The sequence below is a fragment of the Electrophorus electricus genome, chromosome 7, assembly GCF_041902795.1.
Source record: "Electrophorus electricus isolate QZ-2024a chromosome 7, ASM4190279v1, whole genome shotgun sequence".
Taxonomy (NCBI): domain Eukaryota; kingdom Metazoa; phylum Chordata; class Actinopteri; order Gymnotiformes; family Gymnotidae; genus Electrophorus; species Electrophorus electricus.
Genome location: NC_137503.1, coordinates 31,953,049 through 31,965,000, shown reverse-complemented (window position 1 = coordinate 31,965,000; position 11,952 = coordinate 31,953,049). Strand labels below are relative to the sequence as shown.

At 44.5% G+C, this 11,952-nt stretch overlaps 1 long non-coding RNA gene across 3 annotated transcripts; it reads left to right on the top strand.

Annotated features, from left to right (window-relative positions):
• Positions 1-6,539: 6,539 nt before the first annotated feature.
• On the top strand, positions 6,540-8,943 carry LOC113589099 (uncharacterized). 3 transcript variants are annotated; one of them, XR_003411920.3, is made up of 4 exons: positions 6,540-6,757; positions 6,847-6,981; positions 7,233-7,390; positions 8,367-8,943. It is a non-coding gene; the product is annotated as an uncharacterized LOC113589099 (long non-coding RNA). The 3 variants fall into 3 exon arrangements; XR_003411918.3 differs by having other exon boundaries at positions 6,542-6,757; positions 7,233-7,349; XR_003411919.3 differs by having other exon boundaries at positions 6,543-6,757; positions 7,233-7,304.
• Positions 8,944-11,952: the final 3,009 nt, after the last annotated feature.

Sequence of the window (11,952 nt, the reverse complement as noted above, 5' to 3'; positions counted from 1 at the left end):
GGACTGTTTGCCATAGTAATGCTGGCCTGAAGCCATCTACAGAAGCTTTGAGAAAAGTGAGACTTCTGTTAATCCAGGCCAATAATGCAGACCTAACAGAGGTGCATTCATTGTAGCAGAGGGTTTCTGTGGTTGGTGAGTCACCGTGTCCCTACTGGCAAACATTCGACTTTTAGCTTCAAAGTAACTCCAGTCGCCTCAGAAAGTTATAGGTACACTGAGCAGAATTTACTACTAAACAAGAAAATCACTGTTCGACAATCAGAGAGTACAGCTGTTAGTCTCCGCTGCCTTAACAGCTATGTGCGTGTCACATCAAGTCTTGGTTAACATTCTGAGAAGACAGTCAGTCAAATAAAGTTTTTTTTCCTCTGTCGCTCACAGTGCTGCCTGTTTGAGTGGTTTTGGCAGTACATCCTTCGCAGGTCGAGAGAGTTCCCCCAGGCGGCAGATGACATCTAGAAGCATTCCAGCGTGCCAGAGGAGTTCAGAAACTACAGCCAAACTCTGTTTAGCAGCGTTTCACTCGTACATGTGTACAGTTGTGCTGGGGGCTCGGGTCTGGGGGCTCAGGTCTGGGGGCTCAGGGCGGTCTGGTGTGCCTGAAAAACCCCCACCAACTCGATGAGTCTTGACAGAAGCTGTTGTGCATGACGGATGACATACTCTCAAAAGTAATGATGACAAAAAACATAAAAGCAGAATTGAAACACTTCTGAGAAGAAGAAGAAGAAGAAGAAGAAGAAGAAGAAGAAAAGAAGAAAAAAAAGAAGGAGAGAAAGAGAAAAACAAGAAAAGTAAAGAGGGTGAGCGAGAGAGGAAGAGAGGGGTGAGAGAGAGAAGGAGGGATTAAGACAGAGCAGGCACATGCTTTGGCTATATTATAAACAAGCATTTGGGCTAATGAAAAAGCAAAGACAATTAAGTAAACGTGCAGAGGGTGGCAGGGCCAGCCAGACTCCCCGAGCAGCACACACGTACTATTGCAATACCAGACTGTTTGTTTTACTCTGTTTTCATGGCAAAATGTAAAATGCAAAAGAAAAAAAGCCTTTCAGACGCTGCATTGGGAGCGAGAGCTTCACTAAAGCAGCAGCACTCATGCTGAATGTGTCCCATGCAGCTGCTTTCTTATGGCCCCTGCTTGCTTTCAGAGCCATGAAGCCAAACTTGCTGTACCCTCACCTTCTACTGTAACCTCACCTTCAACAGTACCCTCACCTTCAACAGTACCCTCACCTTCTCACCTTCTACTGTACCCTCACCTTCAACAGTACCCTCACCTTCTCACCTTCTACTGTACCCTCACCTTCAACAGTACCCTCACCTTCTCACCTTCTACTGTACCCTCACCTTCAACAGTACCCTCACCTTCTCACTTTCTACTGTACCCTCACCTTCAACAGTACCCTCACCTTCAACAGTACCCTCACATTTTCACCTTCTACTGTACCCTCACCTTCAACAGTACCCTCACCTGCTCACCTTCTACTGTACCCTCACCTTTAACAGTACCCTCACCTTCAATAGTACCCTCACCTTCTCACCTTCTACTGTAACCTCACCTTCAACAGTACCCACACCTTCAACAGCACCCTCACCTTCAGCATCACCCTCACATTCTCACCTTCTATTGTAACCTCACCTTCAACAGTACCCTCACCTTCAACAGTACCCTCACATTCTCACCTTCTACTGTAACCTCACCTTGAACAGTACCCTCACCTTCTCACCTTCAACAGTACCCTCACCTTCTCACCTTTTACTGTACCCTCACCTTCTATTGTACCTTCACCTTCTACTGAACCTCACTTTTTTCTGTACCCTCACCTTCAACTGCATCCTCACTTTCTACTGTTACTGTAAAATCGTTGTACCAAAATGATGATACTTAGCTTTTAATTAACAACCTTGAGAGAGAACATGTGAGCACCCCCAGTCATGTCTTACAGATACGTGTTAAAATATCTGGACACAGGCAGACACATGCATGCTGATTGGTCCTCACCTTCTCACTTACTTCTATACTCACACCTTTTACTGAAACCTCACCTTCTTCTGTACCCTCACCTTCTCACCTTCTACTGTAACCTCACCTTCAACTGTAACCTTCTACTGAAACCTCACCTTCTACTGTAACCTCACCTTCTACTGTACCTTCACCTTCTCACCTTCTTCTATACTCACACCTACTGTAACCTCATCTTCTTGCCTGTATCGCATATTTTACAGGGTAATTGTGCAATAGCTCCAACTCCTACAGTGGAAGCTAATTTATTTGATTTCAAGGAATCTAGATAAGATCAGATCTGTCTCTCGCTCCTATAGAGAGGAAAGAGAATGCGGTGGAGAACGTGGGGGTGTGAGTGAGTTGGGGGTGCAGTCTGAACCCCAGAGGCATGGAACCAGGCCTGCTAAAGGGAAAAACAGCCAACTTTTTACAGCATCCATAAACTCCAGATCACGTTCTCATCTCTCCTTTTCCCTCTATCTCGCTCTCCCTCTCTCTCTCTCTCTCTCTCTCTCTCTCTCTCTCTCTCTCTCTCTCTCTCTCTCTCTCAGTCCCATTACTGTTGCATGTGCAAAGAAATGTGCTGTGGTTTTGGAGCACGTCTCTCTTTTTTCTCATCCTCTTTTCTTTCTTCTGCTTATAGTAACTGCCATTTTCCTGAATGGGGGGAGACAGAGAGTGAGAGAGAGAGAGAGAGAGAGAGAGAGAGAGAGAGAGAGAGAGAGAGAGAGAGAGAGAGAGAGACAGAGACAGAGAAGGGTGGAGGGCCTCCATAAGCAAAAACAATCCTGTAGCTAGGATACGACCAAAACATAAACACGGGCCCTGCCCCTGGACTGAGCCAGGCTTGTTTTAGCTGGAGTATCGCACCGGTTCGGAAAACAATACTGTGAGAAATGAGGACTGAAGGGTGAGGAAGAGGGTGAGGGTGGAGGGTGAGGGAACACCACCAGCCTGATTCCTGTAGGTGTCTGCAGGACAGAAAACGCTCCACCTTTGGTTTCCAGGATACACATCCAGGGTTGCATGTCACTGTTGCACACGCAACATGCACACATACACACATGCAAATTTTGACCCCCCTGTCTCTGTCTCTGACTCTGACTCTGACTCTGACTCTGACTCTGAGTCTGACTCTGTCGCTATCTCTGTCTCTGTCTCTGTCTCTGTCTCTGTCTCTGACTCTGTCTCTGTCTCTGACTGACTCTGTCTCTCTCTGTCTCTGTCTCTGTCTCTGACTCTGTCGCTATCTCTGTCTCTGTCTCTGACTCTGTCTCTGACTGACTCTGTCTCTCTCTGTCTCTGTCGCTATCTCTGTCTCTATCTCTGTCTCTGTCTCTGTCTCTGTCTCTGACTCTGACTCTGTCTCTGTCTCTGACTGACTCTGTCTCTCTCTGTCTCTGTCTCTGTCTCTGACTCTGTCGCTATCTCTGTCTCTGTCTCTGACTCTGTCTCTGACTGACTCTGTCTCTCTCTGTCTCTGTCTCTGTCTCTGTCTCTATCTCTGTCTCTGACTTTGTCTCTGTCTCTGACTCTGACTCTGTCTCTGTCTCTGACTGACTCTGTCTCTCTCTGTCTCTGTCTCTGTCTCTGTCTCTGACTCTGTCGCTATCTCTGTCTCTGTCTCTGACTCTGTCTCTGACTCTGACTCTGTCTCTGACTCTATCTTGTTTTGTTTCTCTCTCAGTTTCTCTCTCTGAGCACTTCTTGGTGTGCGCGCGTGTGTGTGTGTGTGATGGGGTTTTCCCTTGCACTGGTCTTTATGGGTCTAATGACTGACTCACAGAAGTTAGAGCAGCACTTAGGACTGTTTAACCACTCGTTATCCCTCTCCTTCTCTCTCTGTTCTCCCCCACAACCGTCTGAACCTGCATGCAGCACTGTTTTACAAGACCACATCTGCACGGTATACCCTGTTAGGGTGTGTGAGCAAATGTGAAAGAGAGTAAAAGAGAGAGCAAGAGAGAGAGAGAGAGAGAGAGAGAGGGAGAGAGAGTGTGTATTTGTGTGAGCCTCCTTCCAAGTAGTTTTGTGTGGCCATTGTTCTCATTATGTTTCTTACATTTTCATAAATCAAACCTACACACACACACACACACACACAAACCTTTATGACACAAACTTTCAATTTTGCTAGACTGACCAAGAAAAACACTGTTTCTATGACTGACAAATTTCAAATTCACAGAAGGGCCCTGAAAACCTGTGTGTGTGTGTGAAGAGGGTGCTTTATTTGCCTTTTCTCAGGTTTCTTCCCACCCTATCTCTTTAAACGAGTGTCCACAGACTGTTTTCTTGCATGCTATCTCTCTGACTTCCCACTAAGACATGTAGCTTTCTCTCTCTGACCCACACCCCCCACCCCCACCCCAGGGGGATTTTTAGTGAATAATGTTTAACTCTTCGCATAACCAGCCTCGGCCATCAGCTTGGGGCAGAGGGAGAGAGCAGAGGTTTATTTAAGATAGCGGCTCCAGGATGCCAAGATAAGAGCAGAAAGAATAACTGGAGCTCTGTTTGCTCAGGCAGCCTGTGTGTACATGTGGCACAGCAGCACTAACTCATGCTTGTGTGTGAGTGTGTGTATGTTGTGATGGGGACAGAAACTTCTGTAGGAGTCCAAAACGTATGCATGTTTAAGTTTATGCTGGGCTTTATGTAGACAATGTCCAACATCTTCGCCAAATGAGCCATATCTACACACACACACACACACACACACACACACACACACACACACAACGATGTATACCTGGAACCCAGGACACACAGTTTTGTTTGTGTACCTGAAACGCAGGAAACAGAGTAACGTTTGTCTTTCCCATATGCAGAGATGAGAACACGAGGCATTCCACACTTTGTTGGAAAATGTCCCTCATATTTTAAATGCAACAATTGAAACGACGCATGAAGTGACATAGTGGGGTTTTTCTCTGAAGGTGACGGCTGTGTGACAGGTTATGTAAGAGCATTAATTAACGTGCATACCCCATGATTAGCCCATGTCACTGGGTTAGGCATCCATGCATGTTGAGGATGTATGTGAATGTATGATAGTATGAAGGTCAAAGGTGACAGGCAAAATGCAGTTTTTACTGGTGTGGCCTGATAGAAGCGTGCACACCCTAAACTGAAACAAGAACACTATCCTCCCAGCAACCACACGAGGTTAACCAGATAGGTCTGTTTGCAGGTCTACTGTGGGACATAGCTTTAAACCTGACCCTCCTCCACACACACACACATGCGCGCACATGCACACGTACACACACACACACACACACACACACACACACACACGCACATGCACACACAAATGAAAGCATAATGTAAAATTCCAGTGTAGTTAATCAATAACCCACCCACATTTTTTTAACCCACCCACAGAATCAAAAAAGGACAGTTCCCCTTTAGCTGACCTCGAAGTTTTTTCAAACACACACGTCTACACCCACACACTTCCGTGCCTGTATAGAGTACAACTACCTTTTATGGTTCTACAGAAAATAATTGCTGTTGTGTGAGTGTAAAGCTTTGAGTGTGTTGCGAACAATGCCGCCATCTCTCTGTATCTTTTATCGACCACTGCATTCGACCCCTTTGATGTTTGTAATGCATTATTAAATCCCATTCTTACATGTGCACTCTGAGGAAAGGGCAGTACCACCTCCCTGCAGAGCTGCATCCCATGCGTGCTCTCCACACGTTACCGGTTCGGGTTGGGCAGGCTCTTAACGTTATCGCGAAAGACATCTTTTGCACAGAGCTGCACAAACCATTTTGGCAGAGCATGTGGGATTCATCTGGGATCCGCTTGCGTGATGAACGTGTGAGGTGGAGGGAGAGAGAGGGAGAGAGAGAGAAAGTGAGAGGGAAAGAGAGAGCTGGAAAAGATGGAAAGTGGGAGATGAGAGAGAGAGGGGAGGACGATTCTCACAAAGAGACTGCACGAAGGAGGAAAGAGTAAGATGAGAAGAAAATGAGCGGGGAGGAGGGGAGATGAAGACAGTGAGAAGAGAGAATGACGGGAGAGAACCGGACCGGCAGGAGATAATGGGAGACGTGTCCACGTACCAGACAAGTGGTGGGTCTATCCAAGAGCCTACAGCAGAGAGTTCATTAGACAATTAATTAGTTAATTAGACAATTAATTAGTTAATTAGGGACCACACTCACAGATGAGACCTGGATGTGGCCTGGACAACACCTGAGACACCTACCTGAGGAAACAGAACTACTAATACACACAGGCACAGAAACGTCCCACGCAGTATATATGGGAGACAAACTGCACATTAAACATACACAGTCTCCCACAAGGTTTGAGTCCCATAAAAAGGTTCTGCAGATAGTCCTTCCATCTCACATGTACACACAAACACACACACGCTCATATATGCTTGGACATGCACTTGGTTCAAACTTGTTATCATAGGTGTGGAAATGGAAACATAGTGTTCCAAGCTGGAGGGAATACACACACACACACACCACTATTAATAGACAAAGCTTGTCAGTGTGATATTGTGGATCCCCCAAGGCAGGGGAATCTTGGACAGGATTTGCCAGAAAACTGCAACACAGCTCTTGGGTAGAAACGCCCCTGATTGCACCTTTGACAGTGATTTTGTTTTTGTGTGTGTGTGTGTGTGTGTGTGTGTGTGTGTGTGTGTGTGTGTGTGTGTGTGTTTATAGTGTGTCAGTAGTGAAGTTTACCAGTATGCCCAAATAAGGGACTTTGATCAGGTAAGGAATAAAAAAGTTTGTTTGAACATCTCAGTATTCAGTCAGAAACTGCAGCGACTAATGGCTATTTTGCCTCGATTATGTGTTAGCTGGGGTCTATGTTAGAGACAAAGGACGATACGCATGTGGTGCTTTACGATTAAGGCATTCAGCAGTAATTGAGCTGTGGAACAGTCAGCAGAGGAATAAACAGGTCTCGTGGACGAGCGTGACTGTGGAGGAAGGTGAATATGCCTTATGCCATACTTCCCTCATGCAAAACTCAAGATAAAACAAAATAAGAAACATATTTTAGGTTTCATGAGGTTTGCATTTATGGTGTAGTGAGATATCTTTTCACCTACTATCTCTCTCTCCCCCTCTGCCTGCCTCTCTTTGTGTGTGTGTGTGTGTGTGTGTGTGTGTGTGTGTGTGTGTGTGTGTGTGTGTGTGTGTGTGTGTGTGTGTGCCGTGGTGCTCTGCTTTTGCCTCATAGTGTCCTGCCAAAGACTGCAGCAGCTGCTGGACATATTGCCCTACAGTGCTGGCCAACACGATACTTTAGAAGGTGAACCCGACCCTAAGTTGAGAGGACACCAGCTCACTAGCCAGGGTGCAGAGTTCCACCCCGCAAATACTTACTTAGAGTTGAAGGTCGTGTCATATTTTTAAGATCTTTTTTTTTTTAAAGGTCCTGTAACAGCTGAGACTAAAAACTGGACATCTAGCTGCACTTTTTAAAAAGAGAGTTCTTTAATGGTCCTGTGATCAGCATAAGGGATGGTGTGAAGTGATTCTGCAGGGCATTTTGTAATATATAATGAATTATATTAGTAGCGAATTTAGCCAGACAATGTAATGATGAGGAGAAATAAAAAGTGAGAGAAATGGAGAGAGGGAGCACGGGAGATGGAGAAGGAGAGCGAGAGATGGAGAAGGAGAGCGAGAGATGGAGAAGGAGAGCGAGAGATGGAGAAGGAGAGCGAGAGTTAGCGAGAAGGAATAAGAATGACAGTCCTGTGGAGAACTGAAGTCGGGTTAACGTCTGGATGAGACGCTGGAGTAGATTTCTGTCTGTGTGTCACAAAACACATAATTTCCAGACCTCCAACCTCTAAGACCTCAGCAGCGTCTGGGGTGAGACTTAAAAAGAAGGTGAGTGGGGGAGTCTCTCTCTCTCTCTCAGCCTAGTAGTTGTCAATGGCTTCTTACAGAACACCTCTTTAATCTTTTTTTTTCTCCAGCCAGTGAGACATGAGGGAAAACATGTTAGTGTACTAAGTATGCAAATTCATGTCCCAGTGCTGAGTCTATAGCCAATACAGGCCTCTCAGCATTAAACACATAAACAGCTATCGACGCTGAAATAAAACAGGACCTGCTGCCTGTACTCACTACGACACATGCGTGTGTCTCTCATCTCGCAGGGCTCTCACACTAGGAAATCAGACGTGAGTTTATTTGTGAGAATCTGTGAAATTCTTATATTCATGTATGTCAGTTTACATGTGCTGAACAAATAATTGGTGGTGTAAAATTGCAGGGCTTTATGTCAGCCGTGCTGTGACCTAATGTGTGTGAAAAAGAAAATCCAGTGAAATGCCGTTGTTGCACGTTGGCTCTTCCACAGCGCTGCCTGAGTACAACGGAGTTCTTAGTGGTCAGGATGAGAGGGAGCGGGACAGTCCTGACTGGTCAGGATGAGAGAGAGCAGGACAGTCCTGAGAGTGGTCAGGATGGGTTTGCCGTGTCAACATAAAACAAGAAGGAGTTCCTCAAGTTCCTGAAAGATGGATTTCAAGGAAGTGGATAGAGAGCAGACCGCTGCCCTTATCTCCACATCTGAGAACTGGACAAGAGAGGATCAAAAATCCATGTGTGTGTGTGTGTGAGTGTGTGTGTGTGAGTGTGTGTGTGTGTGTGTGTGTGAGTGTGTGTGTGTGAGTGTGTGTGTGTGTGTGTGTGTGTGTGTGTGTGTGTGTGTGAGTGTGTGTGTGTGTGTGTGTGTGTGTGTGTGTGTGAGTGAGTGTGTGTGTGTGTGTGTGTGTGTGTGTGTGTGTGTGTGTGTGTGTGTGTGTGTATGCGTGTGTGTGCCTGAGAGTTATGCAGTTGTAGGAGTGTGAATGGGTCGTCTGCTTACCATCAGTGTGTCACTCCATTTTGGCATGTAACCTGCCCCCTTTTAAAATAAACATACCAGGTACTCACTCTGACGGCCCATAACTCACACTGCCTTTCCACCTCTCTCTCTCTCTTGCTCTCTCTCTCACATGCACACACACACACACACAGACACACACACACACACATACACATTACTGAAAAACTTAGAGACAGTAATACAAAGCGGAATTTCGAGCATTTTGTACTCCTGTTGGTGAAGAGCATTTCAGAGATTCCCATCAGGTTTATTCTGACACATGTAACCACTGCATGCAAATAAAATACTGTAAAATATTACAAATGTGTGTGTGATACTAAAAAGTATTATATTAAACATGAACCAAATTTTCTAATTAGAAAAGAACAGAGATTTTGATAAAAACCCTTCTCAAGAATCAACCAACTTGCCTAATCAGTCCTAGCTGAGTATGGTCTGGGCGGAGTCCTAATATTCTAATAAGCATGCTTGATTGACAGCCTGCTGTCACAGACTGACAGTCTGCTAAACTCCTCATGCAGAGCTGACTATGAATCAGACAACTATACAAGGATTGACACTACCATCAAATTTTGCAAATAATTTTGATATTCTGGCACTAAATAAGCCTCATTTAGGGTGTTGAAGGAATGGTTATGCTCATGTGTTCAGGAAATAAACAAAAATCTAAACTAGCTGTAAAGTGAATTCACATTTTCTTGTAGTTAATGTCTGTGTATTCTAATGCCTGTATTGCTGCATGTAGAATTAGTTAATTATTCTACACGACTGGTGTATAAGCTTTATGAACACCTATTATGCATCAGAGAGGTGAAATGAATTAGTCATTTAGTGGACTTTGAAACGGTATAATTATACTTCATAAGGAAGGTTGTCAGGTCATTTCAAGCTCTCCACATTATGTTCCACACTCATCTTAAAATGAATTAAACTTTTTTTTCTCATCACTGTACGCACAATAATACACAATAGCAAAAGCAAAAATTGCTTTAGGAATATTTTGTTAGGACACTTGTAATTGCTTCTGTCTATATTTGCTATATTTGTATGAAATGTCTCTGCAGCTACACTGTCAAACCAAGCTATGAGACTGAGGGAATTGTCCTTAAGCCTGATCATGTAAACGCACTGTTCTGCAGAAGGATACATTTCTGCAGTATTGAAAGTACCCATGAGCAACGTAGACTCCAGTTCTCTAATGGAAGTAGGTTGAAACCACCAAGAGTCTTCCTAGATCTCACTGCCAGCCAGACTGAGTAATAGAGGAGGAAGGTCCTTGGTCAGGCAGGTAACCAACAAAGCCAGTGGTCAGTGTGGATGCGATCCAGATTGACATGGGAGAACCTTTAAAAAAGACAACCATCCTTACTTCCATACATGGAAAATGTAGCCAGTGTAGGACCAGTGATGGACTTTATGGACAGACGTTAGAGGCCACTTTTGCGTTTGCTAAAAGGCATGTAAATAACTCTCGGTCCATTAGGAACCGAGGTCCTATTCTCTGCTGAGACAGTGTTTAAACTGGTCAACAAAATTTCCAGCAGTGTGAATGTAAAAACGGGCATTGGCTCATTAATATTAATAATAATATTAATACAATATTAATATCTCTACAGTCAAACAATACAGCAACATCAGGAGACAATGACTGGGAGACTAGTCAGGACAGAGGGAAAGATGGATGCAGAGAATTAAAACTTAATCCTTTGAGAATACTTTTCCAGAGTGCCAAAGACACAGGGGTGGCTTTGGGAAAACTCTGGAAAAACTCATGGAGTGGCCCAGCCAGAGTCTGAACCCTATTGAGCATCTCTGGAGAGACTTCAAAATGGCTAAGTACCAAGCCATCCCATCCAACCTGGGTGAGAAACATCCAACAGGAAGGCACGCTAAGCTCATAACATCGCTCACAAGAAGACTTCAGGTAGGACACGTGAAAAATGTGGAAAACCTGAAAAGGTTTGAGAACTTTCCATATGCACTGTTGTGTGCCCAACAGATCAATAATAACCTAATTAGCAAGAAGACATGCTGGTTCATTGGAGCTTAAAAAGAGTCTGTCTTGTTCTGCCTGGATGAGTGGCCTTCACGCTGAAGAGGCAGGGTGCAGAGTAACCCATCTTTCCACTGCTCATTTAAAGAAAGAAAACAAGATATTTAGTACTGTATTGACCAGAAGAACGCCATTCACTTTGCTTAGAAACTTGTGTTCACAGTAATATGATATATAAATACAATAGGCGTAACCTAATAGTAGATAATGTACATTAGAAAATAGCTTTCAGGCTGTTGGTTTGGTGTGTGTGTTTAAGCCCCACTAGTAACTCATTAACCAGCAAAAATACGGACACCATGTTGCAGTGATTTAAGTATAGAATTTAAGAATTTGGGATTTTTTTGTCTTGGCAGGTCAAAGACGGTGGAACAGACATAGGTTGTAATGGAAAGCTATGTGTGTGTGTGTGTGTGTGTGTGTGTGTGTGTGTGTGTGTGTGTGTGTGTGTGTGTGTGTGTGTTTGTCAGGGATAAGCTTTGTAGAGGAACACAAATTTATGTTGAATGAGAATTCGCACACATTGGGCTGAGCTGTTTTTCTAGGTGGGAAACAAAAATACCTCTGTGTGTGTGTGTGTGTGTGTGTGTGTGTGTGTGGGTGTGTGTGTGTGTGCGTGTGTGTGTGTGTGTGTGTGTGTGTGTGTGTGTGTGTGTGTGTGTGTGTGTGTGTGTGTGTGTGAGTGTGTGTGTGTGTGTGTGTGTGTGTGTGTACATGGGCTCAGGTGCGTTTTTTTAGTGTCCCATGCCTGCTGTATATGATTAACTCTCTATCTTAGAGGGCCAGCCAGGTGAAATGAATGTGGACACATTAGCACCTGTGTACACACAGTAAAAACCCCAATGCTGACAACATCTGACATGTGTACCTCATAATGCACCCATTACCTTTCATTTTTCTTGTATAACACTTGTGCCATATGTGGTGCTGTCCCAGGCTTTTCAAATTATCTCTTTTTTACGTCACAGCAGGCACACTTGTACAGAGTGAATTACATATATT